The sequence below is a fragment of the Lynx canadensis genome, chromosome F1, assembly GCF_007474595.2.
Source record: "Lynx canadensis isolate LIC74 chromosome F1, mLynCan4.pri.v2, whole genome shotgun sequence".
Classification (NCBI taxonomy): Eukaryota; Metazoa; Chordata; class Mammalia; order Carnivora; family Felidae; genus Lynx; species Lynx canadensis.
In genome coordinates this window covers 21,720,167-21,740,416 of record NC_044319.2, presented here as the reverse complement: position 1 = coordinate 21,740,416, position 20,250 = coordinate 21,720,167, and the positions used below count along the sequence as shown (strand labels likewise).

The 20,250-nt window shown below is 36.4% G+C and overlaps 1 protein-coding gene across 3 annotated transcripts in view; it reads right to left on the bottom strand.

The window, feature by feature from the left end:
* PDC (phosducin) overlaps positions 1 to 17,667 on the bottom strand; it is a 119,071-nt gene extending 101,404 nt beyond the window's left edge. For 2 of the 3 annotated variants that reach the window (XR_003966040.1, XM_030303121.2), the window contains exons 1-2: positions 17,413 to 17,635; positions 14,576 to 14,658 (exon numbers count right to left, since the gene is read on the bottom strand). The gene's annotated coding sequence lies outside the window, so the exon portion shown is untranslated. Of the gene's footprint in view, positions 1 to 14,575; positions 14,659 to 17,412 lie in introns of all 3 variants that reach the window. The other variant, XM_030303122.2, reaches the window with a different exon arrangement.
* Positions 17,668 to 20,250: the final 2,583 nt, after the last annotated feature.

Here is a 20,250-nt window from a genome sequence, read left to right as displayed (position 1 = left end):
CTATGGCATCTTGAAGTTCATAATGAATGGAGAATTTCAAATGATGTTAAATATTTTTTTTTCTTTTTTTATCCCTTGCCTCCCTCCTCCCCTCCTCCTCCTTTCTTCTTTTTTCTCTTTCCTCCCTCCCTCCCTTCTTTCTGTCCTTCCTTCCTTCCTTCCTTCTTTCCTTCCTTCCTAGATTTTCAAAATAATAATAATTAGGCAATGAGGCCTACTATTTAGGAATGGGGAACTAAAATTAACAGTCACAGAAAGAAAACTTATTTTTTTCTTTCCTAACCTATAACTAATAACTTAAAACTGTGTTCAAACTACAGGTCCAGTTGAATTACCACCTGGTTTCTGAAAGTACTTTGATAGTGAACATAAAGCTCTCCATGGTAGTCTTTGAAAAATTGTGGGAAGATGGCAGAAGTCCAAAAAAGAGCTGTTCTGATACTTTTAAAAAGAAGAAAATGATAGAGCTTGGGGATTTCTTTTTTATTTTATTTTATTTTTTTAACGTTTATTTATTTTTGAGACAGAGAGAGACAGAGCATGAACAGGGGAGGGTCAGAGAGAGGGAGACACAGAATATGAAGCAGGCTCCAGGCTCTGAGCTGTCAGCCCAGAGCCCGACGCGGGGCTAGAACTCACGGACCGCAAGATCATGACCTGAGCCGAAGTCGGCCACCTAACCGACTGAGCCACACAGGCACCCCGAGCTTGGGGATTTCTAACTAGTAAACCTCACATCAATCCTTAGGAAAAATTTCTAGAATATATTATTAAATGGATAGCTTAGGGAAACTTGAGTAAAGTAGTTTCCAGTGAGAATCCAGCATGAGTTCCAAAAGAACCAGTCATGCTAAGTGAATCAGTTTTATTTCCGCTAGTGTTACTAGGTTGGTAGATAAGGGGATGCTATAAACACCATGTGGCTCCAGGGGCCTAGGTATTTGACTAGGTAAGCGACTGCTCGTGACCAACGATTATTGTGAGAGTAGGCTTCACCCCAACCTGATCATCCATTCTTTACTTCTTTATGGATTTTGTTTGTAATGGATGTTTTTTAAAGGTAAGTCCAGGCCACTACATCCATCCTTATAATAATTCCATCTTGTTGATTTGGGGTCTGTTCTTCCAGCTTGCTAAGTAAGTTCATTTGAAGTTTTATTAGCTTTCACCTCCAGCTTTGTGCCTGCCACCTACATATTCAATAATAAGGCTCCTCTTTTAGTGGAACACAAAGCCCCAGATGATTCCTTCTGGCTTATGAATCTATTTGATGGATGAGGTACTGATTGCCTTTCTTCACAGAAAGAACATGATTTGTTTCTTGCAAGTTATGTGACTTTGTGTAAGCTGCTGACTTCTCCAAACTCTGTTATCTCATCTGTAGAATAGGAATAATAGTATTATCTCAGAGTTCTTTTGGGGAGAGAGTAAATTATTGGCATAATATATGCATGCTAGTATATTATAGGAATTTAGTCGATAGGATGGTTATTATTAGATAGGATGTAAAGGTAGAGACAAGTGCCTTCACATGCATTAGGATGTGGGAGCAGAATAGTGAGAAATTATTATATCAGTTAATATTTTGGCTCTGTTAACTATTCAAAATATTCATAAAAATCTAGGAAAATAAAAAAAAAACAGACTTAGTATCTATCCCCAAGCTAATCTAAAGAATATTACCATCTACAAAGCAAATAATAAAAATGCCCATTACAGTCTTCTATTCCAGGTTCCAGGGAAATTCTTTTATGGTCATGATTTAATTTTTTTTCAACATTTTTTTTTTTAATTTATTTTTGGGACAGAGAGAGACAGAGCGTGAACGGGGGAGGGGCAGAGAGAGAGGGAGACACAGAATCGGAAACAGGCTCCAGGCTCCGAGCCATCAGCCCAGAGCCTGACGCCGGGCTCGAACTCACGGACCGCGAGATTGTGACCTGGCTGAAGTCGGACGCTTAACCGACTGCGCCACCCAGGCGCCCCATGGTCATGATTTAATTTTTAATGTAAACATCTCTTTTCTATAGAGGGAATGTAATTTTTTAATGTTTCTTTATATATATATTTTTTTGAGGGAGGGAGAGAGAGAGAGAGAGAGAGAGAGTGAGTGGAGGAGGGGCAGAGAGAGAGGGAGACACAGAATCTGAGCAGGCTCCAGGCTCTGAGCTGTCAGCACAGAGCTGGATGCAGGGCTTGAACTCGTGAACCACGAGATCATGACCTGAGCCGAAGTCGGACACTTAACTGACTGAGCCACCCAGGCACCCCATATAGAGGGAATATAGACATTCCATCCATGGGTAGATCAGTTGTTAAAATTATATTGTTTCCTGGCATATCTGAGGAAATTAACCATACCATACACAATTATCATTCTTAATCATATCGATGGCCTTAATTATTAACATTGTATACACTTATTATGATTTTCATTAATTTCCTTGTTCTTGGAATCAAGACTTCTAGTTAAAGTCTTGTAACTTTTAAATATACATATGAAAATTAATATTAAAACTACATTTAGATTCAAAGGCAAACATTGTTTTGCTTCAACCTAAGAGATGGAGAAAAAGAAAAGTCAAAATGGATGATTATAAGTTATAGATTTCACCTTCAGAAATTAATTTTCACATTTACCAAAATGATATATTCAAGGAGTGACTTGAATACATAAAAGTACATACATACATAATTTTATGTACAATACATACATAAAAGTATGTTTGGACATAAAGATAGGGACTGTAGATTATTATGTCAGATCATAGTGAAGTGCATTCACTTTGCCCCATTTCTCTGAATTCTTCATGTATTAGAGAACACTTAATCATCCAAACAGGGTTTTTGGCTTGGCTCACTCAGTTCCACAGCTTCCGTTTTCATCATCCTGTCTGTTAGAGAAGGCGTTTCAGACAGAAGTGCTTGCCCCGAGGCCAAGGAGGTTGTGTGGGCTCAAGTACCTGCACGTTCACTCTCAGTGAAAACACCTTGCTTCTGAAGAAGTTTATAATTAGTAACAGTTTGAAAGCTCTCACTCTAAATGGAGAGAAACCATTTAGGGATTAGTTTGGGTATGTGTAGGAAACAAGGAGGTGATGAAAGATGTTTAGTGCCAAGTTCTGTTACAGGCACCTAATCTGATATTCCTTACATATAAGAAATTGTCTTCTCTTTTTGGTCCTTCCTTTTTCAGTGATGAAACTGACCCATCCCTTTGGAATGGGAAGTTTCTGGAGGGGGATTGGCTTATGAGAAAAGCAGGTTTGGTGTGTGAGATCATATCCTGTACCCAGTAAAGGAGGAGTTTACCCTCACACTCCTTTACTACAAACCAAACCAGTAGTTTTGCATGAAAACAATTTACTTTGCCCTTTGTGGGATTATTAGCCCTTTCTGTCTGTACTTAAGGATGGATACAATATTATCCGGTAAGGATGTTTGTAATAAAATTTGTCCTCTTGGTCATCAGGTAAGTAGTTTTCAAATTGTACAATTTTACCTCCAAGGCAATATGTGGCAATTCCTAGACACATTTTATTATCACACATGGTGGGGAGGGGTTATGTTACTGGCATCTAATGAGTAGAGGCCACAGATGCTACTAAATATTATAGGTTGCATAGGATAGCCCTCTATAGCAAAGATGTATCTAGTCCAAAATATCAATAGTGTGGAGGTTGAGAAATTGCATTAAATAAAAGTGTTTTGGGGATGGATGGTGGGCTATTTATGAGCACAGTCTGATAACAAACTCATAGAGCAGCAAATAACATGAAATCCTTTCCACTTCAGGTGTTTGGTCTCCTGGGGAAGCAAACTAATAGTTTAAGCAATGTACTACAGGCTTTGATAGAGGTATACAAAAGAAACTTTTACTGAGGAAAAAAAAATATTTAGCTTCAACTGAGAAGTTAGGAAGGCCTATTGTTAGTGACATTTTATGATAAAATGTGTGTAGTATTTAGCTGCTCTCAGTTGCAAGTAGCAGAAAAATCTGTCAATAAAAGAGATTCACATAACTGGAAAGTCTAGCGGTAAAGTTAGCTTCAGTGTTGGTTTGTTTCAGCAGCTTAGTAATGTCATTATGGAAAGATCTGGTGTAATCTTCTGCCTTCCTGAAGGTCAAACTTCAGTTTAAAACCCATTCTCCTTCATGTTCATAAAATGGCTTACTAACTACACATCAGTTACAAGAGAAGACAGAATGTTAATTGTAGAATCCCCTGAGAAGAGTCGGGAAATATTTTTCACATAAATCTCACTTTATGTCTTACTGTCTCTAATTGCGTCACCTGAACTAGAAACTCCAACTAGGGTGTAAAATCATGCTGATTAGCTAGAGCTGGCCAAACTCATACCATGGCACCAGGGAAGTTGGATATTTGGGGTGGCTATTGAAAGAAACAAAAGAGATGGTAGGAAAGCAACTACAATGACTACTATATGCAGGATGAACTTTCAAGGCAGAAGAAACAGCTTGGATAAAGACATATAGGAAAGAAAGAGTGCAGCCTGTTCAAACTGAATCTCGAAAGCAGTTGATATGTGGATGGAATCCAGGAGATATGGTGGGAAGTAGGAAGAAATAAAATTAGAAAGGAAGGCAGTGACAAATTTATAAAAGCATCTCAGTGCCATGATAAGGACATTATTCTGTAACCAATTCTGACCTGTTAAAGGATTTTAAGCAGAGGAAGGACATGATAGGAATTATGTTTTTAAAAAATTTCTTTGGTGGTATTGAGAAGAATGGAAAGAAATGAAAAGGAAGTTGAAAGTGGAAGCAAAGGGAACCACAATTTGAGACAACTGGCTTAAATCTCCTATTTTATTTGTAATATAATAACAGTTTTATGTTCTTGTTATGATGATTAAATTAGATGTGAAAAATGTGTAACACTTAGCAGGTAATCAAAATGTTAGTGATCATTTGTTCACATACTTTTGAGCACTGATTTGGCATTTCATCTGTACTACTTACTATGTGAAGTAAATTACTATGTGAAATTAATTACCTTAAATGAGCCCATTTCCTCTTTAGTCCACCTTACATGATTATTAGCAGGACTAAGTGACATTATGTTTATAAAAAGGACAGTGTAACTGAAGGAGACCATAATAGCACAAGTCACTATAACTGTAATAAAGGAGATGACGAGGGCGCCTGACTAGCTTAGTTGGTAGAACATGTGACTCTTGATCTTGGCATTGAAAATTCAAGCCCCATGTTGGTTAGAGATTACTTAAACATAAAAGGATGAAGAGAGGTAGGGAAAGTGAAGATATACCTTAGAGAAAGAATCAACAGGGTTTGCTGATTGATATAGCAAGAAACCAGTTATGGCTCCTAGAGTTTTTGGTGTGAGCAACTGGGTAGATTGTGAGAACCAAGTTTTATTTCATGTTTTGAACATTTTAAATTTTAAATGTTGGTAAGATATATAAGTTGAGATATGTAAGTTGAGAAGTCAGGGAAGAAATTGGATACACAACTCTAGAGCTTAGTGATGTCTATACCAGGAATATAGATATGGGAGTTGACAACACATCTGTAGTAGTTACACCAAGGGAGCTATGAGATAGGTTATGGAGAATGAGAGTACAGAAAGGGAAGGCATCAACAAGAGTGAAAAACCTGAAGAAGTCTACATTTAGGAGGTTGGTAAGAATGGTGGAATCAGCAAAAGAGACTGAGAAGTAAAAGCAATGAGTTAACAAAAAAATATCAAGAACATGTAAGTTCCTAAGAAGGAAGAAATGATCAGCCGTGTCAAGCTCTGATGAGAGGCTAAGTAAGGTAAACACCAAATTCATTCATTTTAGCAGTATCTGGCCTCTTAACCCTTAACAAAAGCAGTGCCAATGGACTTCTGGAGGTGAATTCTAGACATAAATGGTCTGAGAAGTGAATGAGAAGAAAGGAACTGGATACAATATAAGTATACAATTCCTTTTAAAAAAATTCTGGAAAGATTGAGAAAGATATCTCTTTTTTCAAAAAAAAAAAAAAATTACCACAAAGGAAAATTCTGAAATAGAGCTGAGAACTGAGATAGAATTTAAGGCAGAATGTAAATACCAGGAAGATTTTATTGCTGCTTTAGGGTAGGAATTCTAAAACATAATTGCCTTTGATGGAAATGATACAGCTGGAGGGAAAGGGGCTAACTGAAGGAGCAAAGACCATAAGCAGTTTTGAATTCTCAGACCAGGGTATAGTGAGAGATAAGTTTTTGAGACGGGGATGGTTGCATTCTCCTTCATAACAGGATGGGAAGAAGGAAAAGAGGGCACAGAGGCAGAAGGGTTTACAGGTTTAGAGAGGAAAATCAAGGAGTGCTGGTCTGATCAGTTTTAGGTATGGGTTTTTCTTCATTCACCTTGCCTGGCATTTGGGTCTTTTCCAATTGAAAACCTGTTTTCTTTTTAAAACATTTTTTTTAGAACTGTTTTAAGTTTACAACAAAATTGAGAGGAAAGTAGAGATTTCCCATGTATCTCTTGCACACACACAGGTCTAGCCTTCCATTATCAACATCATTCACCACAATGGTACCTGTTTTGTTTTTTTGTTTTTTTTTTTAATCAAGGATGGACCTACATTGACACATCATAATCACTCAATGTCTATAGTTTACCTTAGGATTCACTGTTTGCGTTGTATATTCTATGGGTTTGGACAAAGTATATAATAACATATATCTGTCATTATATCATACAGGCTATTTTCACTACCCTAAAAATCCTCTGTGCTCTGCCTATTCATCTCTCCCTGCCATACATTGCCCTACTGCCACCCCTGGCAACCATTGATCTTTTTACTGTGTTCATAGTTTTGTCTTTTTCATAATATCACATAGTTGGAATTTTGCAGTATGTAACCTTGTCAGATTGGCTTCTTTCACTTACTAACATGCATTTAAGTTTCCTTCGTGACTTTCCATGGCTTGATAACTCATTTTTTTAATGCTGAATAATCTTCCATAGTCTGGATGTACCACAGTTGATTTAAGCATTCACCTACTGAAGGACACAGTAGGTGTCCACATCTTAATTGCTTCCTAGTGTTGGCAATAATGAATAAAGTTGCTATAAATGTACACGTGCAGGCTTTGGTGTGGACATAAGTTCAGTTCCTGTGGGTGAATTCCAAGGAGCATGCTTGCTGGATCACACAGCAAAAGTATGGTTTGGTTTTGAAAGAAACTGCTAAACTGCCTTCAAAAGCAGCTGTACTGGGGCTCGGTTGGTTAGGTGTTTGAGTTTGGCTCAGGTCATCATCTCACAGTTCATGAGTTTGAGCCCCGCATTGGACTCTGTGCTGACAGCTTGGAGCCTGGAGCCTGCTTCAAATTCTGTGTGTCTCTCTCTGCTCCTCCCCCACTTGTGCTCTGTCTCTTTCCCTCTCTTTCTCTCAAAAATAAGTAAGCTCTAGGGGCGCCTGGGTGGCTCAGTCGGTTAAGTGGCCGACTTCGGCTCAGGTCATGATCTCGCGGTCCGTGAGTTCGAGCCCCGCATCGGGCTCTGTGCTGACAGCTCAGAGCCTGGAGCCTGTTTCAGATTCTGTGTCTCCCTCTCTCTGATCCTCCCCTGTTCATGCTCTGTCTCTCTCTGTCTCAAAAATAAATAAACGTTAAAAAAAAAAATAAGTAAGCTCTAAAAAAATTTAAAACACTTTTTTAGTGTACCATTTTGCATTCCCATCGGCAATGTATGAGAATTCCTGTTGGTTCACATCCTCACTAGCATTTGCTATTGATATAATGTTCTAGATTTTGGCCATTCTAATAGGTACGTACTGCTATCTCATTGTTTTAATTTCTGTTTTTCTGATGACCTGTGATGTGGACCATCTTTTCATATGCTTATATATTTTTTCATGTGCTATAAATCCTTGTATTATATTATAATAAACTTCTGTTGCATGTCATTTCTAATTCCCTACACACACACACACACACACACACACACACAAATTGTACACATTGTATTTATATATCTGTTTTGGTGAGGTTTCTGTTCAAGTCTTTGGCCCATTTTTTAATTGGGCTATTTGTTTTCTTATTGTTGAGTTTTAAAAGATCTTTTCATATTTTGGTAAGAGTTCTTTATTAGATGTGTTTTGCAAATACTTTCTCCTAATCTGTAGCTTATCTTCTAATTCTTTTCATATTGTCAGTTGCAGAGCAGAAGTTTTTAATTTTAATGAAGTCCAGCTTCATTATTCAAATATTTCTTTTCTGGATTATGTCTTTGGTGTTGCATCTGGCAAGGCATCACCACACCCAAGTTCATAGGTTTTTTTTCCTGTTATCTTCCAGGAATTTTATAGTTTTGTGTTTTACAGTTAGATATAATCCATTTTGAGTTAATTTTTGTGAAGGGTATAAGGTCTGTATGTAGATTTGCTTTTTTTTTTTTAATGTGGATGACCACCATTTGTTGAAGAATCTATCCTTGTTCCATTGTATTGCCTTTGCTCCTTTTTCAAAGATCAGTTGACTTTATCTATGTGGATCTACTCTGGGCTTTCTATTCTGTTCTGTTGATGTATTTGGGTATTATTTTGCCAGTGCCACACTGTCATGATTATTGTAGCTTTATTTGTCTCATTTTCATACTGTTTGTTGTAGAAATGAAAAAAGATAACAATTTTTCCTTCAGTGCTTCCTTCACTAGTGTTTTTGAAGTGAGAAAGTAAAACTTCCTAATTATTATAATTGTAACTGTATCTTCTTATAATGTTTTTTGTTTATAGTCCATTTTACCTAGAGGAGAACAGGTTTTTGTTAGTGCTTGTTTTTTCCATCTTTCCTTAAATATTATTGTATTTTTTACCTATTTCCCTTACCCAGACTAAATTCTCAGATATTGTTAAGTTTGTATGTGTGAGAGCTTTGGTTCATCTATTTCCAATAAAATTGATATGTCAGTCTAGAATATACTAAAGTCATGGATAAAAACAGCAAACCTGGATTAGATACATGGATTTAATTATTGGTTCTGCCCCTATCCAGCTGAAAGGATATTACATTATATTTTTCTATAGAACTTGTATGTTATTTTGAATTGGGTATGACCTTTGTTGCTAATAAATCCTTGTATTATATTATAATAAACTTCTGTTGCATCCCATTTCTAATTCCCTTCTTTCTAGCTCAATGACTTACCCCATTGAAAATAGAATCTAATATCTATTTTAACTGTTGTTTCCATTTAGAAAACATTCCTCATTATCTGGAGATTATTAGAACCAGGTTAATATTTCAAAAACTAAGGAAATGATGATCAAAAGCAGTACCATATTGGGTTTCTTGTAAATATTGTTACTTATTTTTACATAATAACACCACTTTCTGTACAACAGTTTGTCTTTCAAGAAACATTTTTTTTTAGAATGCTCATTTATTTATTTTGAGAGAGAGAAAGAGACATTAATGTTCTTTAGACATTAATTAATAAACATGTTCTTCAACACCAGTCTAGAACTTTGGAAGAAAATTTGCATAATTTTTGGAGTGAATTTTCTGCTTTAATCTAATCTGAAATACAAGGGATGCAAATAGGGCATTACTATTTTATAGCTATGAAAGCAGTGGGAGAGCTATCTAGAGAGAAATGATTTCGTCACAACCAGAACTAGGTAAGTTCCCTGGGTCCAAGCAGCACTGGTCTGGAATAGAGATCCAGAGAGACCAGGGCTGAGTTTTCACTCCACTGCTTTCTGTGTGATCTTGAGTGGCTCACTTAACATGTCTGAATTTGAATGGTATTTTCTGAAAAGCAGAGATCATAGCGTCTGTCTTGGTCAGTAATTGTAAGCATTAGGAATGAAACACTAGCCTGAGAAATTCATAGTAAACTCAGAATAAATAGTAACTATTACAACTAACACTCCTATCACTATTAATCCAACTGCTGCTTCTATTAATTGGCATTTCAGGATATTTTGGTTAAAATGCATATTAAAGAACTTTTCATGGGGCACCTGGGTGGCTCAGTTGGTTGAGTGTCTGGCTCTTGATTTCATCTCAGGTCATGATCCTAGGGTCTTAGGATGAGCCCTGCATCAGGTTCTGTGATGAACGAGGATCCTGCTTAAGAGTCTCTCTCTCTCCCTCTGCCCTTTTCCCTTGCTTGTGTTCTCTCTCTCTCTCGCTCTCTCTCTCTAAAATAAAAAAGGGGGAGTTTTTCATGTTGATGATGACTGTAAGCATATTTCTAGATGTTACTTATCCATGAGAAAGACACGTCATTTTGTCTTCTAACTGATGGGATAAACTGTGAGCAAAAAGCTTAAAAAAACCTATCTTTGTAGCTAAAAACTGTCTTAAAAGCAGTGATTCTGTATTTGTGCTTCCCAATTCCCCTAATTATTGTTATATACTCTAGACATGTAATATTGTACAAAGCATGGGTCTTTATTCTTTTAAATGCGTCTCTGGTTCAAATGCTTTAAGCAAGAAACACTAAAAAACCAGTACTGATTCTTATTCTCTTTTAATATTTATATGTCACCGTTTGGAGTCAGTTTTGGTTGCCTAGTAGATTAGATCTCCATTTAATGTAAATGCATACAATATGACTAATAAACTGACTAGACTCTAGTGAAAGCTTAAGTAGCAATTTGAGCTAGTTAAAACACTTTCCTCCCAGGATTCATAACAGTTATTATTTAAGCAATGAGCCTTTAATTTATTTTTCCTCCTATCTGGAAGGTTCTCTTCTGTACCCAGTTAACCTCTGTTTCTCTTCAAGATCCCAGCTCAGATGCCACTTCCTTAAGGAACACTTAGCTGACCCTCCTCAGGCTAAGACAGTTTCCTTGTTAGGCTTTCTCATAGTATCGCATGTCTTTTCTAAGACACCTGGTAACTATTTGATTACTTGGTTGATTCCTGCCTCTTTGCTAGAACAAAGGCTCCACCAGGGCAGAGATTAACTTTCTTGACAAACAGTACATGATAAATAATATTTTAAAATATATAAATGGCATTTGACCCTTACACTGAAGCCAGGTATCTCTAATAAAAACTGTAGCATTAATCTTGGCCTCCAGAAAGATCTTCTTAGTAAGGATGGTTCCTTATTTTAAAATGTGTCCCATTAGATTAGGGCTCACAGGACCAAGCCTTGGAAAGCAGAAATATAGGAATCCTCTTGGTGGTTGGGAATTATACTCTGAATTCAGAATCAGTGAATGTACGTCACCCACCTCATTCCACACTAAATATATAACCTCTAAAGCCACACTAGATATGAAGTAAGGGGGGAGAACACCTCAGAAAAAATATTTTTCTGACACACACATATAAAATACATTCCAATATTTGGGTCATTAGTAATTTTTGTTGTCACTGTTGAGGTTGTGTTGTTAGTCACTGTGATGCTTACTAAAAGAAATGTATTCCACCAACAAGGATTTGGCCCTTTGTTTTCTTTTATTTATTTATTTTAAGTTTATGTATTTATTTTGCATGCATGAGTGAGGGAGGGTCAATGAGAGAGAGGGAGAGAGAGAATCTCAAGCAGGCTCCACTCTCAGAGTAGAGCCCGATGCGGGGCTCAGTTCTACAACTGTGAGATCATGACCTGAGCTGAAACCAAGAGTGAGCTGCTAAACCAACTGAGCTATCCAGGAGCCCTTGGTCCTGTGTCTTCTAATACACTGGGATAAATTTTAGGGGAGCCTGGGTGGCTCAATCTGTTAAGCACTCAACTCTTGATTTTGGCTCAGGTCATGATCTGCCAGTCTTCAAGTTTGAGCCCCACATCAGGTTCCATGCTGACAGAGTGGAGCCTTCTTGGGATTCTCTCTCTGTCCCTCTCCTGATGTCTCTCTCTCTTTGTCAAAAATAAATAAATAAACATTAAAAAAATAATATAGTCAGACACATTTTAAAATTAAAAAATTGCTATGAGAAACAATTTATCATAAACCCCTTCTAGGTTAAAGAAGAAAACATAAATCAAGACAGATAAATGAGTAAGTGAATCATTGTATTACCAAAGAATAATTATTATGTACATATTAACATGGTGTTGTCAACGAATGTTCATTGACATGAAAAATATAATGTTAAATGAAAATAATTAGGTTGAAGGTGGCTGGGTGACTCATTTGGTTAAATATCTGACTCTTGATTTTGGCTCAGGTCATGATCTCATGATTTGTGAGTTCGAGCCTGTGTTGGGCTCTGTGCTGGCAGTGTGGACCCTGCTTGGGATATTCTCTCTCTCCCCTCTTTATGCCTCTACCCCGCTTATGCTCACTCTCTCTCAAAATAAATAAATAAACTTAAAATAATAATAAAAATAATAATTAGGTTGTACATTTAATATCCTATAAAATTTCAATCTTGTCAAATACATATTACAATGATTAAGAAAGACTGACAAGTAATGTTATTATTGGTTACTATTTTCTTCTTTGTACCTTTCTATAGTTGCCAAATTTATTAAATTAGCAACTAATGCACTTTAAAGCATATATAAAATAATGAATATTATTAACCTCTATTTCAGAAAGTCTTCCTCAGTTCATCTCAACACAATCAAAGTCAATTAACTTCTTAAACCTTTTCACATCCTTACCCCACAACTACTTCCCCCACATAGACTGCTCTTTATTCATGATCTATAAAATTCATCATTTCAAAAGTTACTATTAACTTTCCAAATGATATCCTTTAAAATAATAACGATACTTAACTTCATAACTAAGATCCCCTCATATTTTTAGCAATGGCATAGAGTATGGAAGATCAATGTTAGATTTTGTCATAGAAAAATCTTCCACAAAATAATTCATAATCTTTATAAGTGTTATCTGACATCTTAAAGTACTTATGATTTAGTTTCCTTAACCACTGAAGTCTAACCAGGAAGTTCAATAGTTTGCCACTGCATTTGCAATAAAATGCAAGTTCCTTACAATAACCTGTCTCTGCCTTCCTTGAAGACTCATTTCACACCCCTCTCCTTTTCGCTCCTGGTACTAGTTACCCTAGACTCTCTTCTGATCCTAAAATGGGCTCAAATTATTTTGCTTCTTGAGGTCTTAGGATTTGCTGTTCCCAATAAACAGTACCGTTTTATGCAGGTTTTTTCACATAGCTGGAGCTGTGCCGATATTCAAACATCACCTCTTACAGAGATTGCCTGTAATACATATCTTATTTGTTTCTTTCTTAGCTATTAGTATTTTGCTTAAATTTGGTACTGGTTTACACATTTAGCTGCTTGGTCTCCTCAATGGAAAGTGAGCTCTGTGAGAAAAGGGAATTTGTCTCTCTTGTTCATCTCTTTTTCCATAGTGGCAAGAATATTTGTTTATAGGGGCGCCTGGGTGGCTTGGTCGGTTAAGCGTCCGACTTCGGCTCAGGTCATGATCTCACGGTCCGTGAGTTCGAGCCCCGCGTCGGGTTCTGTGCTGACAGCTCAGAGCCTGGAGCCTGTTTCAGATTCTGTGTCTCCCTCTCTCTCTGCTCCTCCCCTGTTCATGCTCTGTCTCTCTCTGTCTCAAAAATAAATAAACGTTAAAAAAATTTTTTTAAAAAAAGAATATTTGTTTATATATATTTGAATATATAAATAAAGATAAATTGTTTTCCCATTCATTCCCCTACCCTCTAACACCCAGATTATAAAGAATTTGAATATAAAAAGTTGTTAGATTCAGATACAGATGAAGTTTAAATAGTTCCTGAAGTTTAGCCAAAGAATTTTCAGTTTCAAAAAGAATAAAACTGGATCAAAGTTCTCATAAAATAAATATAGGAGACAGATAAAATCTAACCATTAAAGCATATTTCCAAAGGTATTAGAAAGTCACTGGATTCCATAGGAACCCTAATAACTATTATAACAAATTTTTGCAATTAATTTTATATTCTTTTATTACAGAGACACATGGATAGATTATAGTAATAATTTTATTCTTTATTGATTGAAACTATATTCATATTTAGAAATACTTCCTCCCTGCATTCTACATGTGTTTCTTTGTCTTACAATATCTACATGGACATGATTTACACCTATGCTGATGACCTATTTATGGCTCCTGTTTGGATATATCCTTTATTTTTCAGCTACATGGGTTTTTTCCATCACAATGGAAGCATTTGGTATTTTCCAATCTTTAATCTTCAAACATTTCTCTTTAAATTTCTCACAATTGCATAATTACATTGTGGGATGGCCCCATGACTCCATTTTATTGACACAGTAGAAAACACCTGACAAGGAGTATTCTCCGGGTCACTAAGATCCTTCTCTATGCTCGGTGACTCACAAGTAACATTTCAGACCCAAATACCAGTAAAGGAGAAGCTACCCAACCTGACTATAAAATTGTATTGCAGCTGTCTGCAATTGTCTTGGCTAAATTCCATTTTCCTTTTTATGCAAAATACATTAATTCTTAGTTTCCTATGACACTGCAGGTTTTGTGTCAACATGCTTTATAACATGATGACTTAATATATGTTGAAATACCTGTATGCCTAACTCTTTAACAGAGATCACCTTCCATGTTAACTATTCAAAAAGTTAAAAACAACAACAATACCTTTTTAGGGTGTCAATATTGGAAATTCCCATCAGAATTGGGAGTCAAGATGTAGCAGATGATTCTGTTGCCCCTGCCTTGCCCTATAAAAAATAATTTATACCATGAATTTCTTTTTGTTCTTTAGCAGAAATCAACATAATAAAGATTTAATAAAGTTTCAAAGTTTGGACAATAAAATCTTTGTCCAAAACAGAAGTGAACTTGACATTCTTATAAATAAATCTACCAAGATACATTTTTAACCCTTAAGCCTGAAAACTAGTTTAATATTCTTTTGTTAAATTACATCACACTTCTCCAAAATCCCTAGTTGCCCCAGAAATAAGACAAAGATAGGAAAGTACCCAGAACTTTAAATAAGGTAGGATTTATTAAAGAGTCTGGCAACAAGTTGATTAAACATGATGACACTGACCTTGGCCTAGAGTAAACACATTAAACTTCCCAAGCCTGTTGGAAATTGCCTAGGGAACCCAAGCCTCTTACCCTAAATTTGAGGAATATCCAGAGATTGAAGAGCATAAAAGGACTTGTGCCTCAATAGAAATAATTATAAAGATAACATAAAATGGTAGCTGGAAAAACAGTGAGTTCAAATATCATTAGAAATGAATCAGTTTAGAATGTGAACAATTTCCTGGTGTTTATAGAGAAATATTTCTCTAAAGCCCTTGGAACATAAATATGTATTGTGACTCTCCAGGAGAGGGCTGTAGTAAACTGATTTTTAGAAATGTGAACGACCATGGAACAATTTTGTCCCAGGACATTTCATGGGACTAATGCTTCAATGCATACCACTTAGTAAATCCTGCTGTACTATCAACTTTTGCTTATTCAGGTACTGATTGGCTAACTTTTAAGATATCCTCTCTTTGATTATTGTCTATTTTATGTTGCTAATCATGCCAATAAGTCATTTCAACTAAATTATAGTTAGGGAAAGGAAGAGATAAAATATAAAGCAGCATGTCTTGCTAATTATTTATAGCTCTAGGTTTTGGTTTTAACTTGGTGAATGGGACACTTATTTGAATGGCTGATTAGAAACTAGCCCTCCTCTTTCTAGCAATTTTTCTTTTTTTTTCTTCAAAATGGTTTATTTTTTATAAATATAACTTATTGTCAAATTGGCTTACATACAACACCCAGTGCTCATCCCAACAAATGCCTTCCTCAATGCCCATCACCTATTTTCCCCTCTCCCCTGCAAGCCTAGCAATTTTTCATTCTCTCTCTCTTTCCCTCTGTCTGTCTGTGTCTCTCCCTCTCTCTCTTTGTCTCTCTCTCTTTTTTAGAATTGCCCCTCTCTTCTCCATTACAGCATGGGAGTTGTGCTCTTTCTACAGTAAGATCTTGCTTCCTGGCCATAGTTGTTAGATTGTAGGTGGCCACTTGACCCAACATGGGTCAAAAAGGTTTACGTATACAATAGGCAGCCAGATGTATAGTAATAAATATTATCCTTGTTATAAAAATGATCAGGACAAGAAGTAGAGACATGGGAATTATCACCCTCAACTGAGAAAGAAAGCAGAAAGAAAATCAAGAGAGAATGACTTTGACAGAGATAAGGGAAAACAACATTTCAATGAGGTGGGGTCAAATATACAACAGTGAAGTCAAGCCAAATGAAAACTGAAATTCACAGTGGTTGGGAAAGACACAATAGACATGCAATGCCAGCATTAGAGCATTCTATAATAATTTTCCCATTTCTTTGAAACAAAAAATCTTAGTTTGTGGAGCCTATCTCCTGGCTTCTCCATAGGATTTCCAAAAATCCCATGTTGGCTTGTCAGTAAGACGGGGTTGGAAATACCCAAAGGAGTCTATTTACATAAGTGACTGTTAGACCATCAGGAACAGAATTCATTCTAAAAGAAGGATGAGTCAGTCCCAAGTCAGAGGGTCAGTGTTCCATTGGCAAGGTAATTCTGAGTAAAGCTGGGGATGTGTCGCCGAGCTTGTCCTTTTATTTAACCCCCGCCCCCAGAAACCTGTGTGAGAGCCCTAAAAGAAGAGATAATAAAAATAAGAGATATGTTTAAGAACTTGAGGGGAGGGGCGCCTGGGTGGCGCAGTCGGTTAAGCATCCGACTTCAGCCAGGTCACGATCTCGCGGTCCGGGAGTTCGAGCCCCGCGTCGGGCTCTGGGCTGATGATGGCTCAGAGCCTGGAGCCTGTTTCCGATTCTGTGTCTCCCTCTCTCTCTGCCCCTCCCCCGTTCATGCTCTGTCTCTCTCTGTCCCAAAAATAAATAAACGTTGAAAAAAATTAAAAAAAAAAAAGAACTTGAGGGGACAAGGAAACAGTTCTTTGTATCCTGTGTAAAAGAGTGTAGCAAAGCTGTGGAATAAGGGAAGTGTTCCCTTGTGGCTGCTTTTGGAGCAGGTTGAGTTACGGACCAGGCACAATACCCGGAAAAGAGAAGATGCAGGAGAGAATATAAGCAACCAGAGACAACAGAAACCAAGAAGAGGAAGGAACAGCTTGTGGTATCTGTGCTAGCTATGAAGCACGAATGTGACAAACTCAGATGCTTCGAAGCCTGAGTTAGGAAAATCTGGAGTTCCTGCATTTGTGGCTGAGAGACAGAGGCAGAAAAATGCTATTTCATTCCTATTTTTATGGTCTCTTTGTTTAATCTGGGAAAATGCTCCACTTGCTCTCTTTTAAAACTCTACGTGTATAATTATCATCATAGAATCAACTTAAATGACAAAAAAAGAAGAGAACTTTACCACTTCCACTTCACCCAAATCAAGACTCAGTTGATGTATTCTCTGAAAACTCTAAGGAAATTACACTCTGATAAAAAAAAAATTACTCACGTTGATGTACTTTATTTCAGTGTTGCACTGCTGCAAGTTTTATCTTCTCATTTAGCAGGTCCTTCAGAGCCTTTAGTGTTAAATCACATTGTCCCTTAGGTGTCCCTATGGCTAGTATTCTGGAAACAAATATTCAGTTCACATATTAAAGAATTTGTTATGTGTCAGTAACTTTTAAAGAGCTTTACACATATTGTCTGATTAATACCTTCAACAGCTCTGAAAAGAATGCATTGTTACATCCGTGTTAGAGATTGAGGATTAAAAAGTGAAAGTTTTACCCAGTGCCATGAAGTTAATAAATAGCAGAGCAGAAATTTAAGCCGAATTCATGTAGCCCTTCATTGCTTTGCTACACTGCAAAGACGAGTCATTAAACGTGCCTCAGCTAAGTCAGAATTTCAATGTTGCTACACATTTTACTTTTTCACTGCTCAGAGATAAAATGCTTGATCATTCCCATTTATTGGAAGTATGAGATTCTCCACTTCATTCAAGGACACTACTTGGGAGATATTTCCACCGTTGAACCAGAACTGTGTCCCTTTCACTTTGTCCTATTTCGTGATAGCCTGAAATTTATCCTGTAATATCTGCATCTAAGCATTATTCACTGGGAGCTTTTTCTGAAGAAATCCTGAACTATGAATATTATTATGAGTTTTCTCATTTCCTCTCATGTTGCTTTTCAACAAGTTAGAGATAATATTATAATAATCGGTAATTGCAGGGCTTTGGATAAACCTCATGACTATTATACCAACACCACACTAATAATATGTTTACATAATATAATGCATTTTTATTTTTGTGTAAAGAGAATTTTACTCTTCACACTATTCTATTTCTTCTCATTTTATGTGGACCTAGCAAAGGGCAAAGGTTTCAAAATAGCAAATTGTTAAACTTTAATAGTAGAGGCTACCCTTATTTACATGACTCAGTTGGGGAAATGTTTAGTATTACACCATACCCTGAAGGTTAATAAACCCGGGCTGGGTTAGACCAGGGAGGCAGGGGGAGGAGATGAATTCCAGAGTGAAGCAAGGAAATAGAGAAACAATGACATGAGAAATATTATCATCAGATTAGAAGATAATCTCTTTCCTTGCTTTCCAAAGAGGAAAAAGGAATGAAAGGAATATATGAATAACTGCAACCAGGAACAAAAAGCAGGGTGTGTAAATAGTATCTCAGAAGCCACATTAACTTTGCAAAAGAGTAGGGAAAAATCAAGAAATAAGGACATAGAGAAATTGGTGGGGGGAGGGGTAGGAAGAAATCATAGCTGAACATACCAATTTTATTGTTAACAGATAATTTGATTTATTTTATTAACAGTTTATTTTATTTATTTTATAAATAAAATAAATAGTTTATTTTATTTATTTTATTTATTTTATTTTATTTTACTTATTTTAAAAAGCATTTTATGTATTTATTTTATAATGCTACTGGATTTCTTAGCATTAGTTACAGAATTTCCTGAGTACTCTGAAAATAATGAGAACTACTGTATTCTTAGCATTTTTTAGATATGGTGAATATTCATTGTTCTTTGGCTGCCCAATATCTGGGTCTATTTCTAACAAGAGATTTGCTTTTAGAGAATTAACCTTTTTCCCCTTGGATACAATATGACCGGACAGTAATCAGCTTTACTGTCTCTAACCAAAGGTTGAGAATCTTTTGAACATTGAGCAAGTTATTTGGAGAGACTTCATTGTTTGGGCTGTGTTCTAGGTGCTCCGATTTTTAGATTTAACCCTTAATAACAATTAGGCATTTCACACAAATTGTGCCCGTTAGATGCTTACATTGTAATTTGATCTTAAAGTGACAGAGTTGGACTTTTTTCATTCTATTGCTAATAACTTAATGTTCTAAACCAGAATTTTATGTATTTCCAAGCTTTAGCCCTCCAAGATTTGCTTTGGTTTCTGAGTTTCCTTATAGATTTTGTGATCTCCCACTGGCTTTACAATACATTTCCATTGCTTAGTTTAAAAACCTGCTAATTATCCATAGGACTTTGACCCTCTTTCCTTATTTTAACCCCAGCGTCTTCATTCCTCACTGTCTCCTCAGAGATGGTTCTCATACTTAGCAACAAAGAACTTCAGCTGATACATAGAGTATAGTTTACCTGAAATCATGGTGGTTAAAGTGGTGTGTTAACATTTTGGAAAGAGTTAAACCAGTAATGTGAAAAAAAAATGCATGGAGAATGGCAGAGTAGTCAAGACTCTGGGAATATAATAAAGAGGATAAAGATTGTATGGCACATTAGCAATTTTTTCTTTAAAAAAGAAGGAAAAGGAACACCTGGATGGCTTAGTTGGTTGAGCATCCGACTCTTGATTTCAGCTCAAGTCATGATCTCACTGTGAGATCAAGCCCTGTGTGGAGCTCAGAGGGGAGCACAGAGCCTGCTTGGGATTCTCTCCTCTTCCTCTGTCTCTCTCCTGCTTTCTCTCTCTCTCTCAAAATAAATAAACTCAATAAATAAATAAATAAAAGAAATACTGTATATAGATTCTGATAAAAATAATTTTGTATTTATATATCTAAATTTTCCCCTAATATGCTCCAACTTTTTGCTTCTGATATCATTGCCTTAATTTGACTTCTTATCACTAAATGCCTTATTTATAGCTTCCTCTAGTCCAATGACACCATTAATCTATAACCACTCCTCTCTCTACCACTCCTAGCTCAAGGCTCACACTACACTACTTCCAGGATTCTTTCTATTGTATTGTTTGTATTAGTTCCCTGATCAAAAATTTTAAGTAACTCTCCATTGCCTTTGTAATAGATGTCTGTCTTACCAAAAAA